The following is a 15,746-nucleotide window of genomic DNA, read 5'->3' as shown; positions in this document are numbered from 1 at the left end:
TTCTTCCCCCCCCGCCTTGTCCTGCCTTAGCCCAGAGAGCACCTCAGCTAGATCTCGAAGATCCACTTCCAAGATGGCTTGCCCTCTTGGTTGGCAAGTTGGGAGCTCAACAGAGCTGTTGTCTGTAGGGGGAGGGGCGGGTTCCCATTCTCTGCCATGTGCCACTGGCGTTCTTGGCCTTCCTCATGAAATGGAGGCTGGATTCTAAGAGGGAATGTTCCAAGAGACAGGAAGGAAAAGTCAGTCTTCTAAGTCCTGGAGCAAGAATATACCATCCTGTCACTGCCATCATATTTAATTGGTCAAAGGAGTCCAAGAGTCCACCCAAGATTCAAGGGGAGGAGACACAGAATTTATCTCTCAGTGAGTGGTCTGGCAAAACATTTGTGGCCATCTTTAATCCATTACATGGCATGGAATCACTAAAGTCTGAAAACCACTAATTTACATAAATAGAATATGTACCGGCAGCTCCACCCCCAGACTGGGGCTCAGCTCTCTTACGTAAGAAATTCTTGGCCATCAGAAGCTGGTCTGCTCCTTCTTGTACACCTCCCCAAAACTGTTTCATCAGAATTTTCTCTTAATGGCTTGTTTACTCCAGAGGCATAGACAGAAAAATATATGCACTATAATGTAGGGGAAAATAGAACTAACTCATATTGGTACTACTGCTTTATCTTGCTTAGTTAAAAAAAAAAAAGAGATTGATTTAACAATAGAAATAAAACATTCATCTGGTCAGGTGTTGGTGACCTGTAAAAAAATTTTTCTTTTACAACAGTACACTTTAAACCAGGGAAATTTGGTGGCAGTCCAGTGGTTAAGACCCAGTGCTTCTAGAGTAGGGAGGCAGGTTCGAGCCTTGGTTGGGGAACTAAGACCTCACATGTCACACAATGTGGCCAAAAAAGTTTTTTTTAAATACGGAGTATGAACCTAATATAGTCAGGATGACGTTATGACTTGAAAGGCTATAATTGTGACAGTGTTCTTCCAGAAATTCCCCAGTGCACAGGGTAACACCTGCTTTTCTTTTCTCATTAATCAAGTAAAACAATCGCCAACAGAACTTTCAGATTTATCCCATATAACAAAATATACTCTTGAGGAAGATAAAGTGGCTTACTAAACAGAATAAACCCATTTTGTAAGAAAATGTGTGTGAGAGAGTCAAGAATAAAATCTTTCATTATTTATGGTCCTAAATTCTGGCGCTAAGAAGAGTGGATCCAGAGAAGAAGTTATTGTTTTCCTGAGCAGGCTGATGGGTGAGTGTGCACATTAGAAAAAGTAAGGTAATAAAAAGATTTTTTTTTTTCATGAGAAAAGGAAGAGATGTTGGAAGGCAGCAGAAGCAGAGAGGGTGACTTGTTTAAAAATGCGGGTGGAGTATAGTTTTCCTACCTGGGCTGCAGGGAATCTCTTCCAGTTGTCCCAAAACCTTCAGTAAAATCTGTGTTATTTGGCAGTTCTTTTTTGAAATTTATTTTTATTGAGGTAGCATTGATTTACAGTGTTATATAAGCTTCATATGTACAGGATGATATTTTGACTCCTGTGTACACTATAGTGTGCTCACCACCATAATTAATTTTCTATCACCATACAGCTGATCTCCTTCATCCATTTCACCCTCTCTCTCACCCCCTCCCCTCTATTCTGCCCCCTGTATTCATGTGTTGTTTTCCTTTGGTTTGGTTTGTTCACTCTTGGTTTGTTAATTAGATTTTTCCTACTCCATATATGAATGAGTTGATACAGTATTTGTCTTTGTCTGATTCATTTCACTTTCCATAATACCCTCAGTATTGTTACAAATGGAAGATTTCATCTTTTTAATGACTGAGTAATATTCCTGTGTGGGGGGTATGTGTGGTGGTGTATGGGGATGTGGATGCATGTGTGTGTGTGGTGTGGGGGTGAATGGGGGTGATGGGGGGGTGTGATGTGTGGGTGTAGGGGTGTGAGTGTGTGTGTGTGTGAGGTGTGGGGTGTGTGTGTGGTGTGGGGTGTGTGTGTGGTGTGGGGTGTGTGTGTGTGGGGCTGTATGTGTGTGTGTGTGGTATGTGGGGTGTGTGTGTGTGTGTGGTGTGTGTGTGTGTGGTGTGTGTGTGTGGTGTGTGTGTGAGTGTGGGTGTTTGTGAGTGTGTGTGTGTGTGTGGTATGTGGGGTGTGTGTGTGTGTGGTGTGTGTGTGTGGTGTGTGTGAGTGTGGGTGTTTGTGAGTGTGTGTGTGTGGTGTGTGTGTGGGGTGTGTGTGTGGGGGTGTGAGTATGGGTGTTTGTGAGTGTGTGTGTGTGGTGTGTGTGGGGTGTGTGTGGGGGGGTGTGTGGGGGTGTGAGTGTGGGTGTTTGTGGGTGTGGGTGTGTGTGTGAGTGTGTGGGTATATGTGGGTATGAGTGTGTGTGTGTGTGTGAGTGTGGGTGTTTGTGAGTGTGTGTGTGTGTGTGAGTGTGTGTGTGTGTGAGTGTGTGTGTGTGTGTGCCTCACGTCTTCTTTATCCATTCATTCACTGTTGGGCTCTTAAGTTGTTTCCATATCTGAGCTATTGTAAATAATCCTGCAATAAACATAAAGTACACATATCTTTTCAAATTAGTGTTTTCATATTATTTGGATAAATACCCAGATGTGGGATAGTTGGCTCATATGGTTGTTCTTAATTCTTAATTTTTTGAGAATCACCATCCTGTATTCCATAGTGAGTGTACCAATTTACATTTCCACCAACAGTGTATGAGGGCTCCTTTTTTCCACATCCTTGTCAACTCCTGTTTTTTCTTTTTTTGCCTTTTTGATAATAACCAGTCTAACAGGTGTAAAGTGATAGCTCATGTGATTTTGATTTGCATTTGCTCAATAGTTAATTATGTTGAACATTTTTTCATGTATCTGTTGGCCATCTGCATATCTTCTTTGGAAGACTGTCTATTCACCTTCTTTGCCCATTTTAGTACAGAGACTAAAATAGTGATTGAAAGGCTCCTGGGAAAAAAAGTCCAGGATCAGATGGCTCTACAGGTAAATTTTACCAAAATTCTTTTACTTTCTTATTTTACTCCAAGAATATCTAATATCTGTCCATCTAAACTTTTCTTAAAAAAAAAAAAGAGGAGGGAATGCTTTTTAACTCATATTTGGAGACCAACCTCACCCTAATGCCAAAACCAGATGAAGACAACACAAAAAAAGAAAATTATAGGCCACTATCTCTGATGAACATAGCTACAGAAATTAGCAAACTGAATACAACAATACATTAAAAGGATCATACATCATGGTTAAGTAGGATTTATTCCAGGGATATAAGGATGGTTCAATATCTACAAATCAATCAACATGATATATGCCACATGAACAAAAGTAAGGATAAAAACCATAAGATCATTCCAATATATGCACAAAAAGCATTTCACAAGATTCAACACTCATTTATCATAAAAACTCTCAATAAAGTAGATATAGAATAAATGCACTTCAAGATAATAAAGGTCATACGTGACAAACCCATAGCTGATATCATACTCAAAGGTGAAAAGTCAAGAGCTATCCCTCTAAGATCAGGAACAAGGATGCCCACTCCTGCCACTCTTATTCAACACAGTATCAGAAGTCCTTAACTGAGCAATTAGGCAAGAAGAAGGGAATAAGAGTCATGCAAATGGAGAGGAAGAAGTAGAAATGTCACTATTTGCAGATGATATGATTTTATATGTTGAGAATCCCAAAGACTCCATCAAAAATCCTATTAGAAATAATAAATGTAGAAAAGTTTCTGGTTAAGGAATCTATATACGAAAGAATCTGTTGTGTTTCTATATGCTAACAATGAGCTAGCAGGAAGAGGAATTAAGGAAACAATTCCATTTACAGTTGCAACAAAAAGATTGAAGCACCTAGGATAAACCAGGGAGGTGAAAGACTTGTGCAGTGAAAACGACATAATACTGTTGGAAGAAATTGAGGAAGACACACATAAATGGAAAGACACTCTGTGTTCATGGATTGGAAGAATGAACATTGTTAAAATGTCTGTATTACCTATAGAAATTCTTTTGGGTGTTGGATTGTTTTCTTTGAGGGAAAATTTGGGGCAACACTGACATGAACTGAAGGCAGATCCAGCCCAAGAACAAGACTAACCTAAGGAATTTCAAGTCACTTGTGAGTAACATCAGAGTAGGAAAAATCCAAGATACACATGCACCAAATTATGACAGTTAATATCTGTGCATGGTGGATTACAAATGATATGTATTTCATTCCCTCTTCATTTTCGTATTTAAAGTTTTTTCTATGAGCTGTACTGTGTAAAGGAAGTTATTTTGAAACACACATGTGCTTTGCAATCATACAGGCTTAGGTTAGAACCCACCTCCACTACTTGAATTTGTGATTCTAGACAAGTTCCTTGAACTTTTAAAGCCCTCGTTTAAAGTTTCCTCATTTGTATAAAAAGGACAGTAATCATACTTCAGAGGTAGTTGTGAGGACTGAATAAAATAATCTGTGTAAAGTTCTTCAAACAGTACCTTTGGACTGAGAAGCATACCATAAATCTTTATAAGATATTATTGTTGGTAAGTAAAGTTTGCTGATGGTTCTCAGAGCCTGAAAATGATCAGCCTTTTCTACTCTCTGCCAAGAAATTAAGTGGCCTTGTGTCTTCTTCATCCTCTAAAAAAATTGGCAGAGAAAATTCAACCGAGTTTTATCCCTACTATGATAAGCCACACAACATAACATCATTATGAAGAAAAGCCTCTTTTAGCACCTACTGCGTTCAAGTAATAATGTCTAATGTTCTCAGACATTAGACGGGGTCCCTATGGCCTCCAACTTATAGCCAGATCAGTTCTGGCTACTAATGCTCAAGTGTCTCAATGCCTAATTAAAAACACGTCCAGGGTAGGCTATACTTAGGATGAACCCACATGGTCTTAATTCCCAATGAAGAATACACACTGCATTTCGAGACTTCCACACTAGCCAAGGCGTTCTGATGTGGGGTTTGAGCTCCCTGGCACTGTCATGTGACAGGCTTTCTGATGTGGTGGCTGTTCCAGTAAGTTAACCTCTGGCATCTCAGAACTGGCGCAGCCTGCCTGGCTACAAATGAATTCTGAGCGCAGACGCGGGCTGAATCTGCATGCCTGCGGGTGGACGGGACCGCAAACAACCACAGGGTTAATTAGCAGGGGGCTGTTTCAGGGCAGGTCCCACTCCTCAGGGTTTCCGAGTCGCTGCTGTGTAGCTTGGCTCTCTGAGACCGTGTGCCTCAAAATATTTTTGGTTTCTGACCTCCTCAGTGGGAGGAAAAAAGAAACCCCTCTGGATCCTGCATGTCCCTGCTTGAGGTGACAGAGACAAGCTTACTGGGCTTCGAGAAACTTGTCATTGTTCTGGATGAGATCTGCCCTGTGGAGCCTGCTGTTTATTCGTTACAATAAGTAAATAAATAAGTCGAGCTTGAAACAAAAGCACAGGCTTTGCTAGACATTCTGTGCGCACACCATCTGGGTCTCCTTACCTTCCAGGCATGTAGGAGATGGGACCCCCCAGGCTTCCGGGGCTGGTGGGGTCACATGATCAGTTTAGACCAATGGGGGATGAGCTGGGGTGACCCCCTGCCCCGTCACTCCCCAGCATTGAAGAGCAGGTGAGACATCCAGCCTTTCTCTTCCCTGGAGACCAAAGGAGTAATGTGTTCTAGATGTTACCGTTACAGAGGGTACAGCCTCCATCAGCCTGGATGCTTGAGTGACTGTGGAATGGAATTTTCCCCGCACACGTACCCAGCATCCTTGACTTGGCAATGGATATGAGGCACACGTGAGAAATAAATCTTTTTTGTGTTCAACAATGGGATCTTGGGGTTCATTTGTTATCACAGAGCAACCTAACCTATTCTAACTAATACAATTCTCCCATAAACATTAGTAGCTCTTTCCTGGTAGCTCAGATGGTAAAGAATCTGCCTGCAGTGCAGGAGACCCGAGTTTGATCCCTGGTCTGGGAAAAAATTCCCTGGAGAAGGAGCTGGCAACCCACTCCAGTATCTTGCCTGCAGAATCCCGTGGACAGGGAAGACTGGCAGGTTACAGTAAATGGGGCTGCAAAAGAGTCAAACATGACTGAGGGCCTAACACATCCACCTTCATAAACATTTGTGACACAGAAAGTGGTCTGCCAGTCACCTGTAGACCTGCCACTGGGAGTTGGCCAAGGCAGTCTGTAGTAAAAGACTAGAGGAACATTTGCAGGGAGGAACAGCAATTCAGATGGTCAAGTTCAAGGTGACTGCAGTCTACTCTGGGAGGCTAGGAGGAAGGCAGAGCTTCAGAGGCACTCAGGCTTTGGAGCTGCTCATCCAGACCCCAGACTCCAGACCAAGGTCAACCAGACTCCAAAGTCAGAAGACATTCCAGTAGACTGCTTCTCTGACCTCCCTGGTTCAGAAGCTGTGTCAGTCAGCAGTTGTCTTTAGACAGTGAAAGAAGATTTGTAAGTCGCTTTATTTAAAAAAAATACTTTTATTTACTTGGCTGCATCGGGTCTTAGTTGCACACTTAGTTGCAGGATCTTTGGTAACAGCGCACAGAGTCTCTAGTTGCCGTGCCAGGCTTAGTTGCTATTTGGCCTGTGGGATCTTAGTTCCCCAGCTAGGGATCAAACCTGTGTCTCCTGCCCTGCAAGGCAGATTCTTAACCCCCAGACCACCAGGGAAGTGCCCCTCAGTCACTTTAGATGCACAAGATGTTCGACCACAATGAGAGTTTATTTACTGGACTTTATTGATTTTCTTTGCATAAACCTCCAAGGGCTGACCATCCACATGAGAAGACATACACAGCCCGTGTGTGAGGCTCTGAGAAATACTCCCTGTGAATGATTAGCAACCCAGTGAAAGGCTGTGCTGCTCTGTTCATTTCTAAACCTGAAAGTATCCAGCGACCCTCTCAAAATCCAGGAACATTCCAGTCTCCTGGATGGAGAGACCCCTGGAAGAGAATGAGGAAAAGCTGTCATCTTGTCATTGCCGATGACATGGTTTGTAGCATCTGAGAGTCAATGTCACCATCCGTCTTCTGTCTGGCCAGCCTGGAATGAGGTGGTCTTCAGCCCACAGCAGCAGAGGCTGCGTGTAACCATGTTCATCATGGGGCCAAACTGCCTTCTTATTCAAGAAGAAAAGATGATGGCTCATCTTCTCGTGATTCCCTGGTCTGGAATTGCTGTATAAAATTGTCTTTGCAGAAATCGACTTCTCCAAATTCATCGGGAATGCAGAGATAGATGTCTGGCAGCTTTGAGACGAAAGGGTTCATTGGGACCAAATCGGTTTTTGCTCCTTTGCTACTTAGCAGAGCTTTAAAGCTAGAGTCTCTCAGGGTTTTTTAATTTTTACAAGGTAGCTATTTTCAGAGTCAAAAATGTGCAGTTTCCTTTACCGAAAACCTCGTGATGCAAGAGAAATGGGATCTTCTTATAAATCCCTCAGCTCACTCTGCTCCCTTTGTCCCTCTGTCTAAATCCACGATGCCGGAAGAGCAAAGACTACAGCTTCATTGCCAGGAATGCGGGAAAGACAGTAATCACACTGGATGTTAATGTGATGAGTCCACTTAAACAGAGATAAATTTCAAATGCAAATATATTTTCATTTTGAATGTAATATACTTACAAAGAAATGCTTATGCTTTTAGAGAAGGCAGATTTCTTTTTTAGAAAATATTTATTTATCCAGCTGTGTCAGGTCCTAGCTGTAGCACATGGGATCTTCGCTGTGGTGCACTCAGTAATTTCAGGGCATGGGCTTAGTTGCCCCGAGGCACGTGGGATCTTCCTGGACCAGGAATCGAACTCACATCCCCTGCATTGCAAGGCAGTTTCTTAACCTCTGGACCACCAGGGAAATCCCTAGAAGGCAGATTTCTGACCCCCTCCTGAAACATTAATTAAAGTATTTGGAGACAGCAGAGAGTGTCAGCTGAAAACCAGTGGCAAGAACCTACTTAGTGGTTCCTTATCTTTTGATTCATGTTAACAGCATGAAACATGTACTTTAATTATAATTTCCAAATCTCACCTTGATATTCTGTGAAATGAAAGAGTCCCACACAAATGTACCGTGTGTGCGTGCATGCTAAGTCACTTCAGTCATGTCTGACTCTTTATGACCCTATGGACTGTAGCCTGCCTGGCTCCTCCCTCCTTGGGATTCTCCAGGCACGAATACTGGAGTGGGTTACCATGCCCTTCTCCGGGGGATCTTCCTGATCCAGGGATCGAACCTGTGTCTCTTACCATCCCCTGCGTTGGCAGGTGTGTTCTTTACCACTAGTGCCATCTACTTTTTATTTTTCAGGTGCTCTAAAAGCACTTTATTCCCAAAGTTTGCTGATATGAGGTTTCTTGGGAACCGGAAATGGCAGGAAGATCCATGTGCTTGGATCCCTAAGGCCTGGGCCAAACTGAAGCCAGATCTATCCACTAATGATGCCACAGGCCACAAGGAAGAAGGCCAAGGATGTGTGTCGGCTTGTGGAGCTGTAAGTTGCACCTCGAGGGTGGAAAGCATTCCCCTGACTTCAGGTTGGTCCGACGGCTGAGGTGTAGCACAATGGCCGCACTAAGTGGATATTGAGAGCAAAAGCTAGGAGGCATGTGCCCTCTTCACCAGCAACAGTTAGAATTTTCATCACCTAAATTGAGCCTCTAAATAAAGGAATATCGCCTCCAGAAGATTGAAGCTGTAGAGATAAACAATGGAAGGAAAGGAGGTGGGCATGCAAGGGGTATCTTTCTCAAATGCCAGGTGAAGATGATGTCGACTCAGAATTGTTGCTTTATGCTGGTCCAAGGCCATTGTCAAACTAAGTTCTGTAAAGGAACACAGAAAGACTAAAGAAACAGACTCCTAACTCGCTCACATAATGAGCGGCTCGTCCTTGCAGCCTCCAGCACCAGCCCTGATTGAAGGGCGCTATGAACTCTGTTCCCACCTTGCCAGCCTGGGGAGCTGAGATTGATGTGCAGCCTGGGAAACATGAGCCCTGGGCTTCGGGAGCAGCTTGAGGTCAAGTCAGAATTTGTTTCTGTCCTGCCTTTCAAAGCTTTGTTTTCCTATGAACCATCCATACTAACCACTCAGCATTGCTGGGCCCCGGAGAACCGGGGGCAGGCAACTTCCAGCAGATTCATTCAGGATGGACATTCATTAGCTCTGAAGACAGCTGGGGCTTTTCCTAAAAGGGCTGAGGACAGCTGGAAATTCCCAGATTAATCATTGACCAGACCAGGCTACTGCCACCCCACCAAATCCCACCCCACCCTGAGGGTTGCTCTAACCAAAATAAATCATAAATGTGTACAGCTCAACAGTGATTCTATTCAGAGTCACTGCCACCCACTTCTAAAGCCCAGGCCAACGTAAAGTAACCCAAGACTTCACTTCTCTTCAAGGGGCTGCTCCACGTCCTCAGAGGCAATTAAATCACGGAACCTGTGTAAATAAGACTTTGCTGGAATGCTATTTTGAGACACGGTGAAAGCCTTTCCAGCCAACTGAGTCTTCATTCTGACCATCACAGATAAATGAAGGACGGGTTCTTTAACATACTAACGATAACAACGAATTGATATGTTTCCTTTGCAAAACATTTAGTTTCTGCCAGATAACTTCACATGAATCATCTCTTTTCTTTTCAGAATCATATAGCAAGGCAGGACGTGTGTTATTATTGACATTACGCAAATAAACTGAGACTTCTTGGCAGTTAACAGGTTTACCTTGGGTAACAGAACTGATGGCTGTTGGACATAAGATTAAGACAGACTCCAAGTCCAATACTTTTTCCAATCCATCCCACTGTGTCTATGAAAAATCTTACCCTCTCTTAAAAGCTTTGAATTTTATAAATTGTTTAAGTGCTTATTGTTTTATTTGATTCGAATGAAGTACAGCTAGCACTTATTGAGTCATTGTACTATCAAGTGTTCGACACGAACGTCCTCGTTCACGAGGTGGTCATTATTGTCCCCATTGTGATACACGAAGGAGCACAGAGAGGTTTCTGCAATTTGCCCAAACTACACAGCTAGGGGATTTGAAAGCTGCGTGCTCTAGAGCCTCCCACCTGCATCCTTCTGCTGAGATAAGCAGGTGTATAACGTCTCGTGTTGATTTTTGAAGAACCATAGGTCCAGTTGCTGGAGACAGAGCTGTCCACCTTACCAAGATGTTTGGCATTGTTTGGGTCCATGGGGATTATTTCGTCTATGAGGCCAATCTAGAACCAATAGAAATAACCGATCACCAATAGAAATAAACCAAACACGCTGCTGTGAGATGGGGTTCCTTCTTTCTCTCTTTTCAGGCTGTACTACGTGGCACGTGGGATGGTGGTTTCCCAGTCAGGGATTGAACCTGTGACCCCTGCAGTGGAAGTGCAGAATCTTAACCACTAGACCTTAGGGCCTTCTTACAATGGCACTACTATTGCTCCTCTTTCTGATACTAAAAACCATGAAGTTCCTTCTCCCTTGTGTCCCTTATCCAGTCAATTATCAGGAATTCCTCTTTCGTAGTTGTGTGTGTATCTAGAACTTGCTTCTCCCTCTTCCCTCCTTCTCTTCACATACACTGTCCAGTCAAGTAACTAGACAGAGGCCCCTCCAGCTTCAGACACTTCCCACAATATAGTCTATCTTGTCCCCAAGCATCCTAAAAGCATAGGATCTTCTTCCCATCTCATCCCATGCTGTGTTCTTACACACGGCACCCCACTGTCTATCACAAGCCCTCTGGTTTACATCTTCATGGTCTAGATCCTCCATTTTCCAGCCATTTAAAAAATTATCTATTTATTTTTACCTTTTGACTTCCCTGCATGGCATGTGGGATCCTAGTTTCCTGACCAGGGACTGAACTCACAACCGCTACATTGGAAGCGTGGAGTTTTAACCACTGGACCCCCAGGGGAGTCCTAGACAGCCATTTCCCCATCAATTCTCTGTCTGTTCTCCTCTTGCCAAGTGGGGCTCCTCACAGTCCCCAGCCCACATGCACACGTCCATCTTCCCAACTTGTGACTTCACTGTTATTCTCCTCGTCTTCTCTCCTGTTTATAGCCCCGTCTAGACATCCCACCTGTCTATGGCGTCTCCTCAGGCTATTCCTCCTTCTTGGATTCCTGTTGTTCCCACAGAAGGTGCCATGAAGTTCAGTGTTTACTTTTGTTTTCTCACTGTCTCACTGTTTACCTCCTCCACTAGAAGGGGAGTTTCGCAGGTCAAGGACTCTGCCCTACTTTTTTTCATGATGCTTGCTGGCATAATATAATACTGGACTCGGAGACGGTGCTCGTCTGGTGGACTGATCTCGCTTGGTGGAGGGACCTGGCGGCAAACGAGCACGAGGTGATTTAGTGGCTCTGATGAGCCATCCAGTGGCCTTGCTTGACATGGGTTAATTCTCCAGCACTAGATGCCAGCATCAAATTCATGAGAAGGTCAGGAAATTACAAGCTGGTCAATTCATTTTCTGTAGTAGAGTTGTTGTTTGCCCAATTCGAGCAGTTGAGGAACCCATCTTTTCTGATTCCTTTCCAGTGGGCTCTTCCCTAAAGAGGTTCAATGACTGGGTGGGGGGTGGGGGGAGGGTCAAGTGAGTTGTCCAAGTGAAAGACCACAGCAAGTAGACTCTGATTTATAATCTCCAAAGTAATACATTAGAGAATGGAAAGTAGCTCAAGGCCAATGTTTTAGAATAAATCATGAGACAGTTTTTACCAGCAGAGAAGTCATTGGACGCTGTGCAGCCTTGTTCAGCATCAGCATGTTTAATGGCCATTCATCCAAGTTCAAGTTGCCTCAGGCAGATATCAGAGGGACCAGTACTTCGGAAATCTAATAGCAGAAAGAATCGAGTTAGTATATATGGACACACTTGGAAACTATGTCATACTTTCCAAACTGTGCTCTTAAGCTCCATCATAAGAGTTGAATTCTTCTGAGTTGGAAAGAGTGCCAAGGGTTATCTGGTTGGAAGAGGGATGACATGTCTGGAATACTACTAACACACTTTTCATTTTTGTGTTTCATGGGTTAATCTATCACTTCACTTTCCCATTTTCTCAGAGACATAAGCCTACCTTCAAACTTCAACAGCATGAACGCAAAAAAAAAAAAAAAAAAGGTAATATGCTGGTTATCCTGACCCCAAATGGGTATTTTGTAGGCATAATAGAGGTAAAAACTAGGTTTTATTGAGAGAGAAATATGATTTTCTTAATTTATTTAGCTCCCGTTTAGCATAACCTGCTAAAGAGCCAAGCTTGTAGGTAGGACTCAGATCCTGGAACTGCTTCCATGCAGGTGAGAACTGGTTTTGCAGTAACAACTAAGGCTTCCAAGGTGGCACTGGTGTTAAAGAACCTGCTTGCCAAAGCAGGAGACCCAAAAGACCCAGGTTCCATTCCTGGGTTGGGAAGATCCCCTGGAGGAGGAAATGGCAAACCACTCCAGTATTCTTCCCTGGAAAGTTCCATGGACAGAAGAACCTGGCAGGCTATAGTCCATGGGACTGCAAAGACAACTAGACTAGGAGGTTTGAATTGTAGAGGCAGGAAGCCTGCCCGTTTCTGGTCCCAAGGGACCATGAGAAGAAAGAAGACAGAGGCTGGACAGACATTCATCTTGATTTTCTGTCTCTGGGCTACCCTGAGCGGGAAGTGTGTTAGATGTTTGCTGTTGTTGTTCATGTCCCTAAGTTGTGCCCAACTCTTTGTGACCCCATGGACTGCAGCACGCTTCCGTGGCCTTCACTGTCTCTTGGAGTCTGCCCAAACACATGTCCATGGAGCTAGTGAGGCCATCCAACCGCCTCATCAACACAAAGCCTCTCCCTCGTTTCAGACTGCATCAAACACAGGCTCCCCACACCCATGTGGGAGTGGCCACATCAGAGTAAACTCAGCAGTACTCTGTGGTCAGACAGTGGAAGGGCTAGCATTTAGCTTTCCCGAGCTACCCTCACTTCCTGTGTGGTGTGGAAAGAACTTGGAATCTCCTGGGTGACCCTGGAGTGGGGAGGCACAGATGCTGGGTGGAACCTGGCTAGAGCACATACCAGAGAGGAATGACCATGTGGCGGCAAGACAGCGCTGTGGGCTAGGGGGTGCAGAATGAACGGCCTGGGTCCTGACCTCACGATTAGAGCCAGGGGCTCAGCACCAAGGGAAACCCAGGAGCCCACACTCCAGGGGCGGCCCAGGGGCTCAAGGCACCAGCGGAGACCCCCAGACCGAACCAGGGGATAAAGGAGGCAGGGCTCCAGTTCAGTCAAGACAGAAGACGAACCACCAGCTACCCAAGCCAGCAATAAACACTGGCCTGAAGCCAAGGAATGGGACAAGCGGAACTTCAGTGGTCAACAGTCCAGGGAGCGGCCCAGACCAGCCACCCAGTAGCAGACACGATGAGGACCTAGGAAACCCCGTGTGGACTCGAGCCTGCTCACCTCCACCCCCGGGGAACCCAGTGAGTCCTGCTCACACATTCAGGCAGAGACTGAATTATCTACAGAAAACTGCTCCCAACTGTAGAATTGGGCTAAGATTACAGGGCTGGCGTAAACCCAGTATCCCACCTCACAGTGGGACAGGGGCTCATTGAAAACCTCCCAGCATTTTGTCAAATCTTCCACACTCGACTCAGAAAACGGTGGGCACTTTGGCGACTTTGCTCCCCAACACGAGCTTCTCTGTCGCGTGTAGGAAAAGGCTCACAGGAACCTTGGGACCAGGTGAAGTATTTATTACGGTCTCTACTGTACATGGTGCAGAATCCAAGGTCCGGGGATGAAATGTCTCATCCACGGTCAAAAGGCAAGGGGTACAAAACTACAAGAGGGGAACTTCCCTGGTGGTCCAGTGGCTAAGACCCTGTGCTTCCAGTGCAGGGGGCCTGGGTTCGATTCCTGGTCAGGGAACTTATTCCCACAGGCTGCAACAAAGACCAAGATCCTGCGTGCCACAACCAAGATGCGGTGCAGCCAAATAAACAAATAAAAATAAATATTGAAACACACACACACACAGGAGTTAGACCTTTTGACCCCAGCTCCCCACTCCTCTCGCAGGGCTGTGAGCCCCTCCTAGGAACGGGAGAGGACTGCCCATGCACTCGGGCCAGCGGAGCCCTGGTGAAAGGTGTGTATGCTCAGAAACAGGCTTCAGATTCCCGTTCTGGTCCTGGTCTTACCTTCAGCCTTCATTCAGGGGAATCTTCTGGCTGGAGAAGTCCCTTTGGCATATTTGCACATGGCAGGGGCGTGGGGCTGGTCAAAGTCTACCCTCCGCCCCTGATGCCAAATGTTCCGGTCAGCACCCAGCTAACAGGATAGTGACAGAGCAAAGCGTTTCCGTCTCTCTCATTTCTCCCAAGTATCTCCTAAAACTGAAACCTCTGTGTTGGCTCCAGTTTTCCTCCATCTGCAAAAACACATTAGGAAGAGAAAGAGGTTGGCAGCTGACTTCAGTTCTTTTCCCCCCCAGAGAGTTACTTACCTGACTTTAACCAGATGCTGTGTATCAGCCCGTCTCTCCCCTCCGCGCTCAGTGGGCAAAAGACAGAAGAAATACAAGGAATGTTTGTTACGCTCTGCACTCTCTCCCCCTCTCTTTCTCTTTCTCTCTTTCCCTTTTCTTTTTTTTTTTCCCCAGGACCGGATATACAAGTTCCAGAAGAGGAATATACATCCCCAGAGTCTGAAATCAAATCTGGAACTCATATCCTCTGTAAATGTACTTTATTAAAAGCAGGAATCAAGAAAGGTTTTGGAATTATTATATTGGAGAGCTTGATTGTGTAGAGAGGACTTGGAATTAGGGATAATTTTAGACATGTTTTGCAGGCAGCCTGCTCCTTGGATGAATGGAAACACTGGGTACTTTGGCATTAATCTTATCCCAGAGGTCTTAAAGCCAGCCCTTAGACTCTGTTACCAACACGAGAAGGAAAACAGGAGGCTGCAGTAAGGCACGTTCGTCTATGATTACGCAATTGAGTGAACTGACGGTGTTGTAGGGACACAGAGTAGGTAATATTTTCAGACGTCAGGCTGCCATTTGGGAGGTAATGTTTGTAAAATCCGTTTGCTGACACTTCATGGTGTTAGTCCAGCCCCAGGCCACGGACATGGGTGGAAGGCATGAGTGTGTGTGTGTGTGTGTCTCTGTGTGTGGGCGTGTATATGAAGAAGCTGAAAGGATTAGTTGAGGTCCAGAATCAGAGCCGGTGCAGACTGTGAGGGGCAGAAGCAGGGCGACTCATGAAATCCATCTCCGCCCCCACCCTCTGCCCCCCAGCCCCGCCCCCAGACATGCTAGTGGCCTGTACTCCTGGCTCTTCCCTGGATGGAGAACCAGGAACTTGTCCGTTGTTCCCTGAAGGCCCAGACCATTTTCTATCAGTTAACTGTCTCTGAACTATTTTTCTTCCTTGGTTTGGAATCACAACCTTCTGAATATCATTGCAAGCTCACAGTATTTCTCTGATGAAAACCATCATTTCACAGGGGTCAGCCAACTCCACGGCGGGAGCATAGTGACTATGGGATTCGCATTCTGGTAATAAAAGATGAGCCAAGCTCTCCAACCCGTCAGAGAAAGGTGGGAGCCCCTGGAGACCCAGGAGAAGACTAGATTCTCAGAGGCCCCAGAAGTACAGAGAGGGAATCAG

The 15,746-nt window shown here is 45.1% G+C and overlaps 1 long non-coding RNA gene across 1 annotated transcript; it reads right to left on the bottom strand.

Moving 5' to 3' along the window:
* Positions 1-3,280: 3,280 nt before the first annotated feature.
* On the bottom strand, positions 3,281-14,634 carry LOC105605233 (uncharacterized). The gene is made up of 4 exons (XR_001024889.5): positions 14,573-14,634; positions 14,268-14,497; positions 11,796-11,912; positions 3,281-10,294 (listed from the first exon to the last, which is right to left on the bottom strand). It is a non-coding gene; the product is annotated as an uncharacterized LOC105605233 (long non-coding RNA).
* Positions 14,635-15,746: the final 1,112 nt, after the last annotated feature.

This window comes from Ovis aries, chromosome 26, assembly GCF_016772045.2.
Source record: "Ovis aries strain OAR_USU_Benz2616 breed Rambouillet chromosome 26, ARS-UI_Ramb_v3.0, whole genome shotgun sequence".
In the NCBI taxonomy this organism is placed as follows: domain Eukaryota; kingdom Metazoa; phylum Chordata; class Mammalia; order Artiodactyla; family Bovidae; genus Ovis; species Ovis aries.
This window is presented reverse-complemented; position numbering and strand designations above follow the sequence as displayed.